Below are 22,223 nucleotides of genomic sequence, written 5' to 3'. Positions count from 1 at the left end.
GAGCGGAATATCGCTGAGAGAGAATGCATCTGAGACAGCTCCACGTCAGGCATCTGGAAGCACGGAGGTCTCATATCGAGAGACTGGTCACCTGAAGACTTTGCACCGTGGCCAGAGCACCTGAATCCAGATGGCTCGAGCAAGCGGGCCCTGCATCAACAACCCTTGTGGCTCCATGCAAGACTAGGATGTGGTCCTGTAGGCTGTTCCTCTGAGACGTCTTTGCTGGGCCTGAGATAGGCAAGCACAGCCCACACAGTCCTGTGGAAGCCCGCGGAAGGGCCTCGAGGAGACTCCTGCTTGATGGAGGTCTGGCACGAGAGGGAAGACTGCCGCTGCTCTGCCGCTGGACTTCCAGGCGCCCCAGGCCGTCACGTCATCTGCAGTCTTAGGAGGTAGACAATCTCCAGAGTCAGAATGCCGTCCAGAACTGTGTACAGTGGACTCCCCACTGCTCCAGATGCACCCGCATCAGAAACTGTAAATAGACTTTGACCACATGAGCCCAGGCAGGACCCGATCAACGATATCCAGTGAACTGTGAGGTCGTGGACAAGCAACTGAAGTATCTGGACTTCATCCACACAGTGTTCGTGCCCAGCTGTACCTGGTTAAATTATGGACTCGTGCGGAGGTGTCCGGGTGCTCCCAGCTGCACCATGTCCACTGCAATTCTGCAATCTGCCTTTTTGGGGCCGAGAGACTGATTGTGGTGCTTTGTTATTGTTTCTTTTACAGGTTGGACTTTTGTTTGGTTCCTCAATAAAGTTTGGGAGGGATGTAGAGTCCAGCTGGACTCATTCTAGTCTTTCTGCCAGCCACTCTGCTGAGGGCTGGTCTTACATATGTAACACACACCCACCCAACACAGGCGTCACCAGTCAGGTGACTCTGCCAATAAAAGGGGTGGGTGCACGTGCCTGAGGCCAGTTTAATACCACCCTACCACCGTGTCTGCGTCCCCTTACTTACCAGCATGAGGGCCTAGGGCCCCACATTACAGTAGGCACTTTGCAAAAAACACCTCTGTTTTCCTTCACAAATTTGGATGTGTCCACGTTGCGCTTTGGGGCGTTTCCTGTCGCGGGCGCTAGGCCTACCCACACATGTGAGGTATCATTTTTATCGTGAGACGTGGGGGAACGCTGGGTGGAAGGAAATTCGTGGCTCCTCTCAGATTCCAGAACGTTCTGCCACAGAAATGTGAGGAACATGATTTTATTAAGCCAAATTTTGAGGTTTGCAAAGGATTCTGGGTAACAGAACCTGGTCCGAGCCACACAAGTCACCCCATCTTGGATTCCCCTAGGTCTCTAGTTTTCAGAAATGCACAGGTTTGGTAGGTTTCCCTAGGTGGCGGCTGAGCTACAGGCCAAAATCTACAGGTAGGCACTTTGCAAAAAACACCTCTGTTTTCCTTCAAAAATGTGGCTGTGTCCACGTTGCCCTTTGGGGCATTTCCTGTCACGGGCGCTAGGCCTACCCACACAAGTGAGGTATCATTTTTATCGGGAGACGTGGGGGAACGCTGGGTGGAAGGAAATTCGTGGCTCCTCTCAGATTCCAGAACTTTCTGCCACAGAAATGTTAGGAACATGTGTTTTTTTAGCCAAATTTTGAGGTTTGCAAAGGATTCTGGGTAACAGAACCTGGTCCGAGCCACACAAGTCACCCCATCTTGGATTCCCCTAGGTCTCTAGTTTTCAAAAATGCACAGGTTTGGTAGGTTTCCCTAGGTGGCGGCTGAGCTACAGGCCAAAATCTACAGGTAGGCACTTTGCAAAAAACACCTCTGTTTTCCTTAAAAAATTTGGCTGTGTCCACGTTGCGCTTTGGGGCATTTCCTGTCACGGGCGCTAGGCCTACCCACACAAGTGAGGTATCATTTTTATCGGGAGACGTGGGGGAATGCTGGGTGGAAGGAAATTCGTGGCTCCTCTCAGATTCCAGAACTTTCTGCCACAGAAATGTGAGGAACATGTGTTTTTTTAGCCAAACTTTGAGGTTTGCAAAGGATTCTGGGTACCAGAACCTGGTCCGAGCCACACAAGTCACCCCATCTTGGATTCCCCTAGGTCTCTAGTTTTCAGGAATGCCCAGGTTTGGTAGGTTTTCCTAGGTGGCGGCTGAGCTAAAGGCCAAAATCTACAGGTAGACACTTTGCAAAAAACACCTCTGTTTTCCTTCACAAATTTGGATGTGTCCACGTTGCGCTTTGGGGCGTTTCCTGTCGCGGGCGCTAGGCCTACCCACACAAGTGAGGTATCATTTTTATCGGGAGACGTGGGGGAACGCTGGGTGGAAGGAAATTTGTGGCTCCTCTCAGATTCCAGAACTTTCTGCCACAGAAATGTGAGGAACATGTGTTTTTTTAGCCACATTTTGAGGTTTGCAATGGATTCTGGGTAACAGAACCTGGTCCGAGCCACACAAGTCACCCCATCTTGGATTCCCCTAGGTCTCTAGTTTTCAGGAATGCCCAGGTTTGGTAGGTTTACCTAGGTGGCGGCTGAGCTAAAGGCCAAAATCTACAGGTAGGCACTTTGCAAAAAACACCTCTGTTTTCCTTCACAAATTTGGATGTGTCCACGTTGCGCTTTGGGGCGTTTCCTGTCGCGGGCGCTAGGCCTACCCACACAAGTGAGGTATCATTTTTATCGGGAGACGTGGGGGAACGCTGGGTGAAAGGAAATTTGTGGCTCCTCTCAGATTCCAGAACTTTCTGCCACAGAAATGTGAGGAACATGTGTTTTTTTAGCCAAATTTTGAGGTTTGCAAAGGATTCTGGGTAACAGAACCTGGTCCGAGCCACACAAGTCACCCCATCTTGGATTCCCCTAGGTCTCTAGTTTTCAGAAATGCACAGGTTTGGTAGGTTTCCCTAGGTGGCGGCTGAGCTACAAGCCAAAATCTACAGGTAGGCACTTTGCAAAAAACACCTCTGTTTTCCTTCACAAATTTGGATGTGTCCACGTTGCGCTTTGGGGCATTTCCTGTCACGGGCGCTAGGCCTACCCACACAAGTGAGGTATAATTTTTATCGGGAGACGTGGGGGAACGCTGGGTGGAAGGAAATTCGTGGCTCCTCTCAGATTCCAGAACTTTCTGCCACAGAAATGTTAGGAACATGTGTTTTTTTAGCCAAATTTTGAGGTTTGCAAAGGATTCTGGGTAACAGAACCTGGTCCGAGCCACACAAGTCACCCCATCTTGGATTCCCCTAGGTCTCTAGTTTTCAGAAATGCACAGGTTTGGTAGGTTTCCCTAGGTGGCGGCTGAGCTACAGGCCAAAATCTACAGGTAGGCACTATGCAAAAAACACCTCTGTTTTCCTTCAAAAATTTGGCTGTGTCCACGTTGCCCTTTGGAGCATTTCCTGTCACGGGCGCTAGGCCTACCCACACAAGTGAGGTATCATTTTTATCGGGAGACGTGGGGGAACGCTGGGTGGAAGGAAATTCGTGGCTCCTCTCAGATTCTAGAACTTTCTGCCACAGAAATGTTAGGAACATGTGTTTTTTTAGCCAAATTTTGAGGTTTGCAAAGGATTCTGGGTAACAGAACCTGGTCCGAGCCACACAAGTCACGCCATCTTGGATTCCCCTAGGTCTCTAATTTTCAGAAATGCACAGGTTTGGTAGGTTTCCCTAGGTGGCGGCTGAGCTACAGGCCAAAATCTACAGGTAGGCACTTTGCAAAAAACACCTCTGTTTTCCTTCAAAAATTTAGCTGTGTCCACGTTGCGCTTTGGGGCATTTCCTGTCACGGGCGCTAGATCTACCCACACAAGTGAGGTATCATTTTTATCGGGAGACGTGGGGGAACGCTGGGTGGAAGGAAATTCGTGGCTCCTCTCAGATTCCAGAACTTTCTGCCACAGAAATGTGAGGAACATGTGTTTTTTTAGCCAAACTTTGAGGTTTGCAAAGGATTCTGGGTAACAGAACCTGGTCCGAGCCACACAAGTCACCCCATCTTGGATTCCCCTAGGTCTCTAGTTTTCAGAAATGCACAGGTTTGGTAGGTTTCCCTAGGTGGCGGCTGAGCTACAGGCCAAAATCTACAGGTAGGCACTTTGCAAAAAACACCTCTGTTTTCCTTCAAAAATTTGGCTGTGTCCACGTTGCGCTTTTGGGCGTTTCCTGTCGCGGGCGCTAGGCCTACCCACACAAGTGAGGTATCATTTTTATCAGGAGACGTGGGGGAACGCTGGGTGAAAGGAAATTTGTGGTTCCTCTCAGATTCCAGAACTTTCTGCCACAGAAATGTGAGGAACATGTGTTTTTTTAGCCAAATTTTGAGGTTTGCAAAGGATTCTGGGTAACAGAACCTGGTCCGAGCCACACAAGTCACCCCATCTTGGATTCCCCTAGGTCTCTAGTTTTCAGAAATGCACAGGTTTGGTAGGTTTCCCTAGGTGGCGGCTGAGCTACAGGCCAAAATCTACAGATAGGCACTTTGCAAAAAAACACCTCTGTTTTCCTTCAAAAATTTGGATGTGTCCACGTTGCGCTTTGGGGCGTTTCCTGTCGCGGGCGCTAGGCCTACCCACACAAGTGAGGTATCATTTTTATCGGGAGACGTGGGGGAACGCTGGGTGGAAGGAAATTCGTGGCTCCTCTCAGATTCCAGAACGTTCTGCCACAGAAATGTGAGGAACATGATTTTATTAAGCCAAATTTTGAGGTTTGCAAAGGATTCTGGGTAACAGAACCTGGTCCGAGCCACACAAGTCACCCCATCTTGGATTCCCCTAGGTCTCTAGTTTTCAGAAATGCACAGGTTTGGTAGGTTTCCCTAGGTGGCGGCTGAGCTACAGGCCAAAATCTACAGATAGGCACTTTGCAAAAAAACACCTCTGTTTTCCTTCAAAAATTTGGATGTGTCCACGTTGCGCTTTGGGGCGTTTCCTGTCGCGGGCGCTAGGCCTACCCACACAAGTGAGGTATCATTTTTATCGTGAGACGTGGGGGAACGCTGGGTGGAAGGAAATTCGTGGCTCCTCTCAGATTCCAGAACGTTCTGCCACAGAAATGTGAGGAACATGATTTTATTAAGCCAAATTTTGAGGTTTGCAAAGGATTCTGGGTAACAGAACCTGGTCCGAGCCACACAAGTCACCCCATCTTGGATTCCCCTAGGTCTCTAGTTTTCAGAAATGCACAGGTTTGGTAGGTTTCCCTAGGTGGCGGCTGAGCTACAGGCCAAAATCTACAGGTAGGCACTTTGCAAAAAACACCTCTGTTTTCCTTCAAAAATGTGGCTGTGTCCACGTTGCCCTTTGGGGCATTTCCTGTCACGGGCGCTAGGCCTACCCACACAAGTGAGGTATCATTTTTATCGGGAGACGTGGGGGAACGCTGGGTGGAAGGAAATTCGTGGCTCCTCTCAGATTCCAGAACTTTCTGCCACAGAAATGTTAGGAACATGTGTTTTTTTAGCCAAATTTTGAGGTTTGCAAAGGATTCTGGGTAACAGAACCTGGTCCGAGCCACACAAGTCACCCCATCTTGGATTCCCCTAGGTCTCTAGTTTTCAAAAATGCACAGGTTTGGTAGGTTTCCCTAGGTGGCGGCTGAGCTACAGGCCAAAATCTACAGGTAGGCACTTTGCAAAAAACACCTCTGTTTTCCTTAAAAAATTTGGCAGTGTCCACGTTGCGCTTTGGGGCATTTCCTGTCACGGGCGCTAGGCCTACCCACACAAGTGAGGTATCATTTTTATCGGGAGACGTGGGGGAATGCTGGGTGGAAGGAAATTCGTGGCTCCTCTCAGATTCCAGAACTTTCTGCCACAGAAATGTGAGGAACATGTGTTTTTTTAGCCAAACTTTGAGGTTTGCAAAGGATTCTGGGTACCAGAACCTGGTCCGAGCCACACAAGTCACCCCATCTTGGATTCCCCTAGGTCTCTAGTTTTCAGGAATGCCCAGGTTTGGTAGGTTTCCCTAGGTGGCGGCTGAGCTAAAGGCCAAAATCTACAGGTAGACACTTTGCAAAAAACACCTCTGTTTTCCTTCACAAATTTGGATGTGTCCACGTTGCGCTTTGGGGCGTTTCCTGTCGCGGGCGCTAGGCCTACCCACACAAGTGAGGTATCATTTTTATCGGGAGACGTGGGGGAACGCTGGGTGGAAGGAAATTTGTGGCTCCTCTCAGATTCCAGAACTTTCTGCCACAGAAATGTGAGGAACATGTGTTTTTTTAGCCACATTTTGAGGTTTGCAATGGATTCTGGGTAACAGAACCTGGTCCGAGCCACACAAGTCACCCCATCTTGGATTCCCCTAGGTCTCTAGTTTTCAGGAATGCCCAGGTTTGGTAGGTTTACCTAGGTGGCGGCTGAGCTAAAGGCCAAAATCTACAGGTAGGCACTTTGCAAAAAACACCTCTGTTTTCCTTCACAAATTTGGATGTGTCCACGTTGCGCTTTGGGGCGTTTCCTGTCGCGGGCGCTAGGCCTACCCACACAAGTGAGGTATCATTTTTATCGGGAGACGTGGGGGAACGCTGGGTGAAAGGAAATTTGTGGCTCCTCTCAGATTCCAGAACTTTCTGCCACAGAAATGTGAGGAACATGTGTTTTTTTAGCCAAATTTTGAGGTTTGCAAAGGATTCTGGGTAACAGAACCTGGTCCGAGCCACACAAGTCACCCCATCTTGGATTCCCCTAGGTCTCTAGTTTTCAGAAATGCACAGGTTTGGTAGGTTTCCCTAGGTGGCGGCTGAGCTACAAGCCAAAATCTACAGGTAGGCACTTTGCAAAAAACACCTCTGTTTTCCTTCACAAATTTGGATGTGTCCACGTTGCGCTTTGGGGCATTTCCTGTCACGGGCGCTAGGCCTACCCACACAAGTGAGGTATAATTTTTATCGGGAGACGTGGGGGAACGCTGGGTGGAAGGAAATTCGTGGCTCCTCTCAGATTCCAGAACTTTCTGCCACAGAAATGTTAGGAACATGTGTTTTTTTAGCCAAATTTTGAGGTTTGCAAAGGATTCTGGGTAACAGAACCTGGTCCGAGCCACACAAGTCACCCCATCTTGGATTCCCCTAGGTCTCTAGTTTTCAGAAATGCACAGGTTTGGTAGGTTTCCCTAGGTGGCGGCTGAGCTACAGGCCAAAATCTACAGGTAGGCACTATGCAAAAAACACCTCTGTTTTCCTTCAAAAATTTGGCTGTGTCCACGTTGCCCTTTGGAGCATTTCCTGTCACGGGCGCTAGGCCTACCCACACAAGTGAGGTATCATTTTTATCGGGAGACGTGGGGGAACGCTGGGTGGAAGGAAATTCGTGGCTCCTCTCAGATTCTAGAACTTTCTGCCACAGAAATGTTAGGAACATGTGTTTTTTTAGCCAAATTTTGAGGTTTGCAAAGGATTCTGGGTAACAGAACCTGGTCCGAGCCACACAAGTCACGCCATCTTGGATTCCCCTAGGTCTCTAATTTTCAGAAATGCACAGGTTTGGTAGGTTTCCCTAGGTGGCGGCTGAGCTACAGGCCAAAATCTACAGGTAGGCACTTTGCAAAAAACACCTCTGTTTTCCTTCAAAAATTTAGCTGTGTCCACGTTGCGCTTTGGGGCATTTCCTGTCACGGGCGCTAGATCTACCCACACAAGTGAGGTATCATTTTTATCGGGAGACGTGGGGGAACGCTGGGTGGAAGGAAATTCGTGGCTCCTCTCAGATTCCAGAACTTTCTGCCACAGAAATGTGAGGAACATGTGTTTTTTTAGCCAAACTTTGAGGTTTGCAAAGGATTCTGGGTAACAGAACCTGGTCCGAGCCACACAAGTCACCCCATCTTGGATTCCCCTAGGTCTCTAGTTTTCAGGAATGCACAGGTTTGGTAGGTTTCCTTAGGTGGCGGCTGAGCTACAGGCCAAAATCTACAGGTAGGCACTTTGCAAAAAACACCTCTGTTTTCCTTCACAAATTTGGATGTGTCCACGTTGCGCTTTGGGGCGTTTCCTGTCGCGGGCGCTAGGCCTACCCACACAAGTGAGGTATCATTTTATCGGGAGACGTGGGGGAACGCTGGGTGGAAGGAAATTTGTGGCTCCTCTCAGATTCCAGAACTTTCTGCCACAGAAATGTGAGGAACATGTGTTTTTTTAGCCAAATTTTGAGGTTTGCAATGGATTCTGGGTAACAGAACCTGGTCCGAGCCACACAAGTCACCCCATCTTGGATTCCCCTAGGTCTCTAGTTTTCAGAAATGCACAGGTTTGGTAGGTTTCCCTAGGTGGCGGCTGAGCTACAGGCCAAAATCTACAGGTAGGCACTTTGCAAAAAACACCTCTGTTTTCCTTCAAAAATTTGGCTGTGTCCACGTTGCGCTTTTGGGCGTTTCCTGTCGCGGGCGCTAGGCCTACCCACACAAGTGAGGTATCATTTTTATCAGGAGACGTGGGGGAACGCTGGGTGAAAGGAAATTTGTGGTTCCTCTCAGATTCCAGAACTTTCTGCCACAGAAATGTGAGGAACATGTGTTTTTTTAGCCAAATTTTGAGGTTTGCAAAGGATTCTGGGTAACAGAACCTGGTCCGAGCCACACAAGTCACCCCATCTTGGATTCCCCTAGGTCTCTAGTTTTCAGAAATGCACAGGTTTGGTAGGTTTCCCTAGGTGGCGGCTGAGCTACAGGCCAAAATCTACAGATAGGCACTTTGCAAAAAAACACCTCTGTTTTCCTTCAAAAATTTGGATGTGTCCACGTTGCGCTTTGGGGCGTTTCCTGTCGCGGGCGCTAGGCCTACCCACACAAGTGAGGAATCATTTTTATCGGGAGACGTGGGGGAACGCTGGGTGGAAGGAAATTTGTGGCTCCTCTCAGATTGCAGAACGTTCTGCCACAGAAATGTGAGGGACATGTGTTTTTTTAGCCAAATTTTGAGGTTTGCAAAGGATTCTGGGTAACAAAACCTGGTCCGAGCCACACAAGTCACCCCATCTTGGATTCCCCTAGGTCTCTAGTTTTCAGAAATGCACAGGTTTGGTAGGTTTCCCTAGATGGCGGCTGAGCTACAGGCCAAAATCTACAGGTAGGCACTTTGCAAAAAACACCTCTGTTTTCCTTCAAAAATTTGGCTGTGTCCACGTTGCGCTTTGGGGCATTTCCTGTCACGGGCGCTAGGCCTACCCACACAAGTGAGGTATCATTTTTATCGGGAGACGTGGGGGAACGCTGGGTGGAAGGAAATTCGTGGCTCCTCTCAGATTTCAGAACTTTCTGCCACAGAAATGTGAGGAACATGTGTTTTTTTAGCCAAATTTTGAGGTTTGCAAAGGATTCTGGGTAACAGAACCTGGTCCGAGCCACACAAGTCACCCCATCTTGGATTCCCCTAGGTCTCTAGTTTTCAGAAATGCACAGGTTTGGTAGGTTTCCCTAGGTGGCGGCTGAGCTACAGGCCAAAATCTACAGGTAGGCACTTTGCAAAAAACACCTCTGTTTTCCTTCAAAAATTTGGCTGTGTCCACGTTGCGCTTTTGGGCGTTTCCTGTCGCGGGCGCTAGGCCTACCCACACAAGTGAGGTATCATTTTTATCAGGAGACGTGGGGGAACGCTGGGTGAAAGGAAATTTGTGGTTCCTCTCAGATTCCAGAACTTTCTGCCACAGAAATGTGAGGAACATGTGTTTTTTTAGCCAAATTTTGAGGTTTGCAATGGATTCTGGGTAACAGAACCTGGTCCGAGCCACACAAGTCACCCCATCTTGGATTCCCCTAGGTCTCTAGTTTTCAGGAATGCCCAGGTTTGGTAGGTTTACCTAGGTGGCGGCTGAGCTAAAGGCCAAAATCTACAGGTAGGCACTTTGCAAAAAACACCTCTGTTTTCCTTCACAAATTTGGATGTGTCCACGTTGCGCTTTGGGGCGTTTCCTGTCGCGGGCGCTAGGCCTACCCACACAAGTGAGGTATCATTTTTATCGGGAGACGTGGGGGAACGCTGGGTGAAAGGAAATTTGTGGCTCCTCTCAGATTCCAGAACTTTCTGCCACAGAAATGTGAGGAACATGTGTTTTTTTAGCCAAATTTTGAGGTTTGCAAAGGATTCTGGGTAACAGAACCTGGTCCGAGCCACACAAGTCACCCCATCTTGGATTCCCCTAGGTCTCTAGTTTTCAGAAATGCACAGGTTTGGTAGGTTTCCCTAGGTGGCGGCTGAGCTACAAGCCAAAATCTACAGGTAGGCACTTTGCAAAAAACACCTCTGTTTTCCTTCACAAATTTGGATGTGTCCACGTTGCGCTTTGGGGCATTTCCTGTCACGGGCGCTAGGCCTACCCACACAAGTGAGGTATAATTTTTATCGGGAGACGTGGGGGAACGCTGGGTGGAAGGAAATTCGTGGCTCCTCTCAGATTCCAGAACTTTCTGCCACAGAAATGTTAGGAACATGTGTTTTTTTAGCCAAATTTTGAGGTTTGCAAAGGATTCTGGGTAACAGAACCTGGTCCGAGCCACACAAGTCACCCCATCTTGGATTCCCCTAGGTCTCTAGTTTTCAGAAATGCACAGGTTTGGTAGGTTTCCCTAGGTGGCGGCTGAGCTACAGGCCAAAATCTACAGGTAGGCACTATGCAAAAAACACCTCTGTTTTCCTTCAAAAATTTGGCTGTGTCCACGTTGCCCTTTGGAGCATTTCCTGTCACGGGCGCTAGGCCTACCCACACAAGTGAGGTATCATTTTTATCGGGAGACGTGGGGGAACGCTGGGTGGAAGGAAATTCGTGGCTCCTCTCAGATTCTAGAACTTTCTGCCACAGAAATGTTAGGAACATGTGTTTTTTTAGCCAAATTTTGAGGTTTGCAAAGGATTCTGGGTAACAGAACCTGGTCCGAGCCACACAAGTCACGCCATCTTGGATTCCCCTAGGTCTCTAATTTTCAGAAATGCACAGGTTTGGTAGGTTTCCCTAGGTGGCGGCTGAGCTACAGGCCAAAATCTACAGGTAGGCACTTTGCAAAAAACACCTCTGTTTTCCTTCAAAAATTTAGCTGTGTCCACGTTGCGCTTTGGGGCATTTCCTGTCACGGGCGCTAGATCTACCCACACAAGTGAGGTATCATTTTTATCGGGAGACGTGGGGGAACGCTGGGTGGAAGGAAATTCGTGGCTCCTCTCAGATTCCAGAACTTTCTGCCACAGAAATGTGAGGAACATGTGTTTTTTTAGCCAAACTTTGAGGTTTGCAAAGGATTCTGGGTAACAGAACCTGGTCCGAGCCACACAAGTCACCCCATCTTGGATTCCCCTAGGTCTCTAGTTTTCAGAAATGCACAGGTTTGGTAGGTTTCCCTAGGTGGCGGCTGAGCTACAGGCCAAAATCTACAGGTAGGCACTTTGCAAAAAACACCTCTGTTTTCCTTCAAAAATTTGGCTGTGTCCACGTTGCGCTTTTGGGCGTTTCCTGTCGCGGGCGCTAGGCCTACCCACACAAGTGAGGTATCATTTTTATCAGGAGACGTGGGGGAACGCTGGGTGAAAGGAAATTTGTGGTTCCTCTCAGATTCCAGAACTTTCTGCCACAGAAATGTGAGGAACATGTGTTTTTTTAGCCAAATTTTGAGGTTTGCAAAGGATTCTGGGTAACAGAACCTGGTCCGAGCCACACAAGTCACCCCATCTTGGATTCCCCTAGGTCTCTACTTTTCAGAAATGCACAGGTTTGGTAGGTTTCCCTAGGTGGCGGCTGAGCTACAGGCCAAAATCTACAGATAGGCACTTTGCAAAAAAACACCTCTGTTTTCCTTCAAAAATTTGGATGTGTCCACGTTGCGCTTTGGGGCGTTTCCTGTCGCGGGCGCTAGGCCTACCCACACAAGTGAGGTATCATTTTTATCGGGAGACGTGGGGGAACGCTGGGTGGAAGGAAATTCGTGGCTCCTCTCAGATTCCAGAACGTTCTGCCACAGAAATGTGAGGAACATGATTTTATTAAGCCAAATTTTGAGGTTTGCAAAGGATTCTGGGTAACAGAACCTGGTCCGAGCCACACAAGTCACCCCATCTTGGATTCCCCTAGGTCTCTAGTTTTCAGAAATGCACAGGTTTGGTAGGTTTCCCTAGGTGGCGGCTGAGCTACAGGCCAAAATCTACAGATAGGCACTTTGCAAAAAAACACCTCTGTTTTCCTTCAAAAATTTGGATGTGTCCACGTTGCGCTTTGGGGCGTTTCCTGTCGCGGGCGCTAGGCCTACCCACACAAGTGAGGTATCATTTTTATCGTGAGACGTGGGGGAACGCTGGGTGGAAGGAAATTCGTGGCTCCTCTCAGATTCCAGAACGTTCTGCCACAGAAATGTGAGGAACATGATTTTATTAAGCCAAATTTTGAGGTTTGCAAAGGATTCTGGGTAACAGAACCTGGTCCGAGCCACACAAGTCACCCCATCTTGGATTCCCCTAGGTCTCTAGTTTTCAGAAATGCACAGGTTTGGTAGGTTTCCCTAGGTGGCGGCTGAGCTACAGGCCAAAATCTACAGGTAGGCACTTTGCAAAAAACACCTCTGTTTTCCTTCAAAAATGTGGCTGTGTCCACGTTGCCCTTTGGGGCATTTCCTGTCACGGGCGCTAGGCCTACCCACACAAGTGAGGTATCATTTTTATCGGGAGACGTGGGGGAACGCTGGGTGGAAGGAAATTCGTGGCTCCTCTCAGATTCCAGAACTTTCTGCCACAGAAATGTTAGGAACATGTGTTTTTTTAGCCAAATTTTGAGGTTTGCAAAGGATTCTGGGTAACAGAACCTGGTCCGAGCCACACAAGTCACCCCATCTTGGATTCCCCTAGGTCTCTAGTTTTCAAAAATGCACAGGTTTGGTAGGTTTCCCTAGGTGGCGGCTGAGCTACAGGCCAAAATCTACAGGTAGGCACTTTGCAAAAAACACCTCTGTTTTCCTTAAAAAATTTGGCAGTGTCCACGTTGCGCTTTGGGGCATTTCCTGTCACGGGCGCTAGGCCTACCCACACAAGTGAGGTATCATTTTTATCGGGAGACGTGGGGGAATGCTGGGTGGAAGGAAATTCGTGGCTCCTCTCAGATTCCAGAACTTTCTGCCACAGAAATGTGAGGAACATGTGTTTTTTTAGCCAAACTTTGAGGTTTGCAAAGGATTCTGGGTACCAGAACCTGGTCCGAGCCACACAAGTCACCCCATCTTGGATTCCCCTAGGTCTCTAGTTTTCAGGAATGCCCAGGTTTGGTAGGTTTCCCTAGGTGGCGGCTGAGCTAAAGGCCAAAATCTACAGGTAGACACTTTGCAAAAAACACCTCTGTTTTCCTTCACAAATTTGGATGTGTCCACGTTGCGCTTTGGGGCGTTTCCTGTCGCGGGCGCTAGGCCTACCCACACAAGTGAGGTATCATTTTTATCGGGAGACGTGGGGGAACGCTGGGTGGAAGGAAATTTGTGGCTCCTCTCAGATTCCAGAACTTTCTGCCACAGAAATGTGAGGAACATGTGTTTTTTTAGCCACATTTTGAGGTTTGCAATGGATTCTGGGTAACAGAACCTGGTCCGAGCCACACAAGTCACCCCATCTTGGATTCCCCTAGGTCTCTAGTTTTCAGGAATGCCCAGGTTTGGTAGGTTTACCTAGGTGGCGGCTGAGCTAAAGGCCAAAATCTACAGGTAGGCACTTTGCAAAAAACACCTCTGTTTTCCTTCACAAATTTGGATGTGTCCACGTTGCGCTTTGGGGCGTTTCCTGTCGCGGGCGCTAGGCCTACCCACACAAGTGAGGTATCATTTTTATCGGGAGACGTGGGGGAACGCTGGGTGAAAGGAAATTTGTGGCTCCTCTCAGATTCCAGAACTTTCTGCCACAGAAATGTGAGGAACATGTGTTTTTTTAGCCAAATTTTGAGGTTTGCAAAGGATTCTGGGTAACAGAACCTGGTCCGAGCCACACAAGTCACCCCATCTTGGATTCCCCTAGGTCTCTAGTTTTCAGAAATGCACAGGTTTGGTAGGTTTCCCTAGGTGGCGGCTGAGCTACAAGCCAAAATCTACAGGTAGGCACTTTGCAAAAAACACCTCTGTTTTCCTTCACAAATTTGGATGTGTCCACGTTGCGCTTTGGGGCATTTCCTGTCACGGGCGCTAGGCCTACCCACACAAGTGAGGTATAATTTTTATCGGGAGACGTGGGGGAACGCTGGGTGGAAGGAAATTCGTGGCTCCTCTCAGATTCCAGAACTTTCTGCCACAGAAATGTTAGGAACATGTGTTTTTTTAGCCAAATTTTGAGGTTTGCAAAGGATTCTGGGTAACAGAACCTGGTCCGAGCCACACAAGTCACCCCATCTTGGATTCCCCTAGGTCTCTAGTTTTCAGAAATGCACAGGTTTGGTAGGTTTCCCTAGGTGGCGGCTGAGCTACAGGCCAAAATCTACAGGTAGGCACTATGCAAAAAACACCTCTGTTTTCCTTCAAAAATTTGGCTGTGTCCACGTTGCCCTTTGGAGCATTTCCTGTCACGGGCGCTAGGCCTACCCACACAAGTGAGGTATCATTTTTATCGGGAGACGTGGGGGAACGCTGGGTGGAAGGAAATTCGTGGCTCCTCTCAGATTCTAGAACTTTCTGCCACAGAAATGTTAGGAACATGTGTTTTTTTAGCCAAATTTTGAGGTTTGCAAAGGATTCTGGGTAACAGAACCTGGTCCGAGCCACACAAGTCACGCCATCTTGGATTCCCCTAGGTCTCTAATTTTCAGAAATGCACAGGTTTGGTAGGTTTCCCTAGGTGGCGGCTGAGCTACAGGCCAAAATCTACAGGTAGGCACTTTGCAAAAAACACCTGTTTTCCTTCAAAAATTTAGCTGTGTCCACGTTGCGCTTTGGGGCATTTCCTGTCACGGGCGCTAGATCTACCCACACAAGTGAGGTATCATTTTTATCGGGAGACGTGGGGGAACGCTGGGTGGAAGGAAATTCGTGGCTCCTCTCAGATTCCAGAACTTTCTGCCACAGAAATGTGAGGAACATGTGTTTTTTTAGCCAAACTTTGAGGTTTGCAAAGGATTCTGGGTAACAGAACCTGGTCCGAGCCACACAAGTCACCCCATCTTGGATTCCCCTAGGTCTCTAGTTTTCAGGAATGCACAGGTTTGGTAGGTTTCCTTAGGTGGCGGCTGAGCTACAGGCCAAAATCTACAGGTAGGCACTTTGCAAAAAACACCTCTGTTTTCCTTCACAAATTTGGATGTGTCCACGTTGCGCTTTGGGGCGTTTCCTGTCGCGGGCGCTAGGCCTACCCACACAAGTGAGGTATCATTTTATCGGGAGACGTGGGGGAACGCTGGGTGGAAGGAAATTTGTGGCTCCTCTCAGATTCCAGAACTTTCTGCCACAGAAATGTGAGGAACATGTGTTTTTTTAGCCAAATTTTGAGGTTTGCAATGGATTCTGGGTAACAGAACCTGGTCCGAGCCACACAAGTCACCCCATCTTGGATTCCCCTAGGTCTCTAGTTTTCAGAAATGCACAGGTTTGGTAGGTTTCCCTAGGTGGCGGCTGAGCTACAGGCCAAAATCTACAGGTAGGCACTTTGCAAAAAACACCTCTGTTTTCCTTCAAAAATTTGGCTGTGTCCACGTTGCGCTTTTGGGCGTTTCCTGTCGCGGGCGCTAGGCCTACCCACACAAGTGAGGTATCAGTTTTATCAGGAGACGTGGGGGAACGCTGGGTGAAAGGAAATTTGTGGTTCCTCTCAGATTCCAGAACTTTCTGCCACAGAAATGTGAGGAACATGTGTTTTTTTAGCCAAATTTTGAGGTTTGCAAAGGATTCTGGGTAACAGAACCTGGTCCGAGCCACACAAGTCACCCCATCTTGGATTCCCCTAGGTCTCTAGTTTTCAGAAATGCACAGGTTTGGTAGGTTTCCCTAGGTGGCGGCTGAGCTACAGGCCAAAATCTACAGATAGGCACTTTGCAAAAAAACACCTCTGTTTTCCTTCAAAAATTTGGATGTGTCCACGTTGCGCTTTGGGGCGTTTCCTGTCGCGGGCGCTAGGCCTACCCACACAAGTGAGGAATCATTTTTATCGGGAGACGTGGGGGAACGCTGGGTGGAAGGAAATTTGTGGCTCCTCTCAGATTGCAGAACGTTCTGCCACAGAAATGTGAGGGACATGTGTTTTTTTAGCCAAATTTTGAGGTTTGCAAAGGATTCTGGGTAACAAAACCTGGTCCGAGCCACACAAGTCACCCCATCTTGGATTCCCCTAGGTCTCTAGTTTTCAGAAATGCACAGGTTTGGTAGGTTTCCCTAGATGGCGGCTGAGCTACAGGCCAAAATCTACAGGTAGGCACTTTGCAAAAAACACCTCTGTTTTCCTTCAAAAATTTGGCTGTGTCCACGTTGCGCTTTGGGGCATTTCCTGTCACGGGCGCTAGGCCTACCCACACAAGTGAGGTATCATTTTTATCGGGAGACGTGGGGGAACGCTGGGTGGAAGGAAATTCGTGGCTCCTCTCAGATTTCAGAACTTTCTGCCACAGAAATGTGAGGAACATGTGTTTTTTTAGCCAAATTTTGAGGTTTGCAAAGGATTCTGGGTAACAGAACCTGGTCCGAGCCACACAAGTCACCCCATCTTGGATTCCCCTAGGTCTCTAGTTTTCAGAAATGCACAGGTTTGGTAGGTTTCCCTAGGTGGCGGCTGAGCTACAGGCCAAAATCTACAGGTAGGCACTTTGCAAAAAACACCTCTGTTTTCCTTCAAAAATTTGGCTGTGTCCACGTTGCGCTTTTGGGCGTTTCCTGTCGCGGGCGCTAGGCCTACCCACACAAGTGAGGTATCATTTTTATCAGGAGACGTGGGGGAACGCTGGGTGAAAGGAAATTTGTGGTTCCTCTCAGATTCCAGAACTTTCTGCCACAGAAATGTGAGGAACATGTGTTTTTTTAGCCAAATTTTGAGGTTTGCAAAGGATTCTGGGTAACAGAACCTGGTCCGAGCCACACAAGTCACCCCATCTTGGATTCCCCTAGGTCTCTAGTTTTCAGAAATGCACAGGTTTGGTAGGTTTCCCTAGGTGGCGGCTGAGCTACAGGCCAAAATCTACAGATAGGCACTTTGCAAAAAAACACCTCTGTTTTCCTTCAAAAATTTGGATGTGTCCACGTTGCGCTTTGGGGCGTTTCCTGTCGCGGGCGCTAGGCCTACCCACACAAGTGAGGTATCATTTTTATCGGGAGACGTGGGGGAACGCTGGGTGGAAGGAAATTTGTGGCTCCTCTCAGATTGCAGAACGTTCTGCCACAGAAATGTGAGGGACATGTGTTTTTTTAGCCAAATTTTGAGGTTTGCAAAGGATTCTGGGTAACAAAACCTGGTCCGAGCCACACAAGTCACCCCATCTTGGATTCCCCTAGGTCTCTAGTTTTCAGAAATGCACAGGTTTGGTAGGTTTCCCTAGATGGCGGCTGAGCTACAGGCCAAAATCTACAGGTAGGCACTTTGCAAAAAACACCTCTGTTTTCCTTCAAAAATTTGGCTGTGTCCACGTTGCGCTTTGGGGCATTTCCTGTCACGGGCGCTAGGCCTACCCACACAAGTGAGGTATCATTTTTATCGGGAGACGTGGGGGAACGCTGGGTGGAAGGAAATTCGTGGCTCCTCTCAGATTTCAGAACTTTCTGCCACAGAAATGTGAGGAACATGTGTTTTTTTAGCCAAATTTTGAGGTTTGCAAAGGATTCTGGGTAACAGAACCTGGTCCGAGCCACACAAGTCACCCCATCTTGGATTCCCCTAGGTCTCTAGTTTTCAGAAATGCACAGGTTTGGTAGGTTTCCCTAGGTGGCGGCTGAGCTACAAGCCAAAATCTACAGGTAGGCGCTTTGCATAAAACACCTCTGTTTTCCTTCACAATTTTGGATGTGTCCACGTTGCGCTTTGGGGCGTTTTCTGTCGCCGGCGCTAGGCCTACCCACACAAGTGAGGTATCATTTTTATCGGGAGACGTGGGGGATCGCTGGGTGGAAGTAAATTTGTGGCTCCTCTCAGATTCCAGAACTTTCTGCCACAGAAATGTTAGGAACATGTGTTTTTTTAGCCAAATTTTGAGGTTTGCAAAGGATTCTGGGTAACAGAACCTGTCCGAGCCACACAAGTCACCCCATCTTGGATTCCCCTAGGTCTCTAGTTTTCAGAAATGCACAGGTTTGGTAGGTTTCCCTAGGTGGCGGCTGAGCTACAGGCCAAAATCTACAGGTAGGCACTTTGCAAAAAACACCTCTGTTTTCCTTCAAAAATTTGGCTGTGTCCACGTTGCGCTTTGGGGCATTTCCTGTCACGGGCGCTAGGCCTACCCACACAAGTGAGGTATCATTTTTATCGGGAGACGTGGGGGATCGCTGGGTGGAAGGAAATTTGTGGCTCCTCTCAGATTCCAGAACTTTCTGCCACAGAAATGTTAGGAACATGTGTTTTTTTAGCCAAATTTTGAGGTTTGCAAAGGATTCTGGGTAACAGAACCTGTCCGAGCCACACAAGTCACCCCATCTTGGATTCCCCTAGGTCTCTAGTTTTCAGAAATGCACAGGTTTGGTAGGTTTCCCTAGGTGGCGGCTGAGCTACAGGCCAAAATCTACAGGTAGGCACTTTGCAAAAAACACCTCTGTTTTCCTTCAAAAATTTGGCTGTGTCCACGTTGCGCTTTGGGGCATTTCCTGTCACGGGCGCTAGGCCTACCCACACAAGTGAGGTATCATTTTTATCGGGAGACGTGGGGGAACGCTGGGTGGAAGGAAATTCATGGCTCCTCTCAGATTCCAGAACTTTCTGCCACAGAAATGTGAGGAACATGTGTTTTTTTAGCCAAATTTTGAGGTTTGCAAAGGATTCTGGGTAACAGCACCTGGTCCAAGCCACACAAGTCACCCCATCTTGGATTCCCCTAGGTCTCTAGTTTTCAGGAATGCACAGGTTTGGTAGGTTTCCCTAGGTGGCGGCTGAGCTACAGGCCAAAATCTACAGGTAGGCACTTTGCAAAAAACACCTCCGTTTTTCTTCAAAAATTTGGCTGTGTCCACGTTGCGCTTTTGGGCGTTTCCTGTCGCGGGTGCTAGGCCTACCCACACATGTGAGGTATCATTTTTATCGTGAGACGTAGGGGAACGCTGGGTGGAAGGAAATTCGTGGCTCCTCTCAGATTCCAGAACGTTCTGCCACAGAAATGTGAGGAACATGATTTTATTTAGCCAAATTTTGAGGTTTGCAAAGGATTCTGGGTACCAGAACCTGGTCCGAGCCACACAAGTCACCCCATCTTGGATTCCCCTAGGTCTCTAGTTTTCAGGAATGCCCAGGTTTGGTAGGTTTCCCTAGGTGGCGGCTGAGCTAAAGGCCAAAATCTACAGGTAGACACTTTGCAAAAAACACCTCTGTTTTCCTTCACAAATTTGGATGTGTCCACGTTGCGCTTTGGGGCGTTTCCTGTCGCGGGCGCTAGGCCTACCCACACAAGTGAGGTATCATTTTTATCGGGAGACGTGGGGGAACGCTGGGTGGAAGGAAATTTGTGGCTCCTCTCAGATTCCAGAACGTTCTGCCACAGAAATGTGAGGAACATGATTTTATTTAGCCAAATTTTGAGGTTTGCAAAGGATTCGGGGTAACAGAACCTGGTCCGAGCCACACAAGTCACCCCATCTTGGATTCCCCTAGGTCTCTAGTTTTCAGAAATGCACAGGTTTGGTAGGTTTCCCTAGGTGAGGGCTGAGCTACAAGCCAAAATCTACAGGTAGGCGCTTTGCATAAAACACCTCTGTTTTCCTTCACAAATTTGGATGTGTCCACGTTGCGCTTTGGGGCGTTTTCTGTCGCCGGCGCTAGGCCTACCCACACAAGTGAGGTATCATTTTTATCGGGAGACGTGGGGGAACGCTGGGTGGAAGGAAATTTGTGGCTCCTCTCAGATTCCAGAACTTTCTGCCACAGAAATGTTAGGAACATGTGTTTTTTTAGCCAAATTTTGAGGTTTGCAAAGGATTCTGGGTAACAGAACCTGTCCGAGCCACACAAGTCACCCCATCTTGGATTCCCCTAGGTCTCTAGTTTTCAGAAATGCACAGGTTTGGTAGGTTTCCCTAGGTGGCGGCTGAGCTACAGGCCAAAATCTACAGGTAGGCACTTTGCAAAAAACACCTCTGTTTTCCTTCAAAAATGTGGATGTGTCCGCGTTGCGCTTTGGGGCATTTCCTGTCACGGGCGCTAGGCCTACCCACACAAGTGAGGTATCATTTTTATCGGGAGACGTGGGGGAACGCTGGGTGGAAGGAAATTCGTGGCTCCTCTCAGATTCCAGAACTTTCTGCCACAGAAATGTTAGGAACATGTGTTTTTTTAGCCAAATTTTGAGGTTTGCAAAGGATTCTGGGTAACAGAACCTGGTCCGAGCCACACAAGTCACCCCATCTTGGATTCCCCTAGGTCTCTAGTTTTCAGAAATGCACAGGTTTGGTAGGTTTCCCTAGGTGGCGGCTGAGCTACAGGCCAAAATCTACAGGTAGGCACTTTGCAAAAAACACCTCTGTTTTCCTTCAAAAATTTGGCTGTGTCCACGTTGCGCTTTGGGGCATTTCCTGTCACGGGCGCTAGGCCTACCCACACAAGTGAGGTATCATTTTTATCGGGAGACGTGGGGGAACGCTGGGTGGAAGGAAATTCGTGGCTCCTCTCAGATTCCAGAACTTTCTGCTACAGAAATGTTAGGAACATGTGTTTTTTTAGCCAAATTTTGAGGTTTGCAAAGGATTCTGGGTAACAGAACCTGGTCCGAGCTACACAAGTCACCCATCTTGGATTCCCCTAGGTCTCTAGTTTTCAGGAATGCACAGGTTTGGTAGGTTTCCCTAGGTGGCGGCTGAGCTACAGGCCAAAATCTACAGGTAGGCACTTTGCAAAAAACACCTCTGTTTTCCTTCACAAATTTGGATGTGTCCACGTTGCGCTTTGGGGCGTTTCCTGTCGCGGGCGCTAGGCCTACCCACACATGTGAGGTATCATTTTTATCGTGAGACGTGGGGGAACGCTGGGTGGAAGGAAATTCGTGGCTCCTCTCAGATTCCAGAACGTTCTGCCACAGAAATGTGAGGAACATGATTTTATTAAGCCAAATTTTGAGGTTTGCAAAGGATTCTGGGTAACAGAACCTGGTCCGAGCCACACAAGTCACCCCATCTTGGATTCCCCTAGGTCTCTAGTTTTCAGAAAGGCACAGGTTTGGTAGGTTTCCCTAGGTGGCGGCTGAGCTACAAGCCAAAATCTACAGGTAGGCGCTTTGCATAAAACACCTCTGTTTTGCTTCACAAATTTGGATGTGTCCACGTTGCGCTTTGGGGCGTTTTCTGTCGCCGGCGCTAGGCCTACCCACACAAGTGAGGTATCATTTTTATCGGGAGACATGGGGGAACGCTGGGTGGAAGGAAATTCGTGGCTCCTCTCAGATTCCAGAACTTTCTGCCACAGAAATGTTAGGAACATGTGTTTTTTTAGCCAAATTTTGAGGTTTGCAAAGGATTCTGGGTAACAGAACCTGGTCCGAGCCACACAAGTCACCCCATCTTGGATTCCCCTAGGTCTCAAGTTTTCAGAAATGCACAGGTTTGGTAGGTTTCCCTAGGTGGCGGCTGAGCTACAGGCCAAAATCTACAGGTAGGCACTTTGCAAAAAACACCTCTGTTTTCCTTCAAAAATTTGGCTGTGTCCACGTTGCGCTTTGGGGCATTTCCTGTCACGGGCGCTAGGCCTACCCACACAAGTGAGGTATCATTTTTATCGGGAGACGTGGGGGAACGCTGGGTGGAAGGAAATGTGTGGCTCCTCAGATTCCAGAACTTTCTGCCACAGAAATATTAGGAACATGTGTTTTTGTAGCCAAATTTTGAGGTTTGCAAAGGATCCTGGGTAACAGAACCTGTCCGAGCCACACAAGTCACCCCATCTTGGATTCCCCTAGGTCTCTAGTTTTCAGAAATGCACAGGTTTGGTAGGTTTCCCTAGGTGGCGGCTGAGCTACAGGCCAAAATCTACAGGTAGGCACTTTGCATAAAACACCTCTGTTTTCCTTCACAAATTTGGATGTGTCCACATTGCGCTTTGGGGCGTTTTCTGTCGCCGGCGCTAGGCCTAACCACACAAGTGAGGTATCATTTTTATCGGGAGACGTGGGGGATCGCTGGGTGGAAGGAAATT

The sequence above is a fragment of the Pleurodeles waltl genome, chromosome 6 (genome assembly GCF_031143425.1).
Source record: "Pleurodeles waltl isolate 20211129_DDA chromosome 6, aPleWal1.hap1.20221129, whole genome shotgun sequence".
Taxonomy (NCBI): Eukaryota; Metazoa; Chordata; class Amphibia; order Caudata; family Salamandridae; genus Pleurodeles; species Pleurodeles waltl.
The sequence above is the reverse complement of the archived record's forward strand: the minus strand, read 5'-3'. Positions refer to the sequence as shown.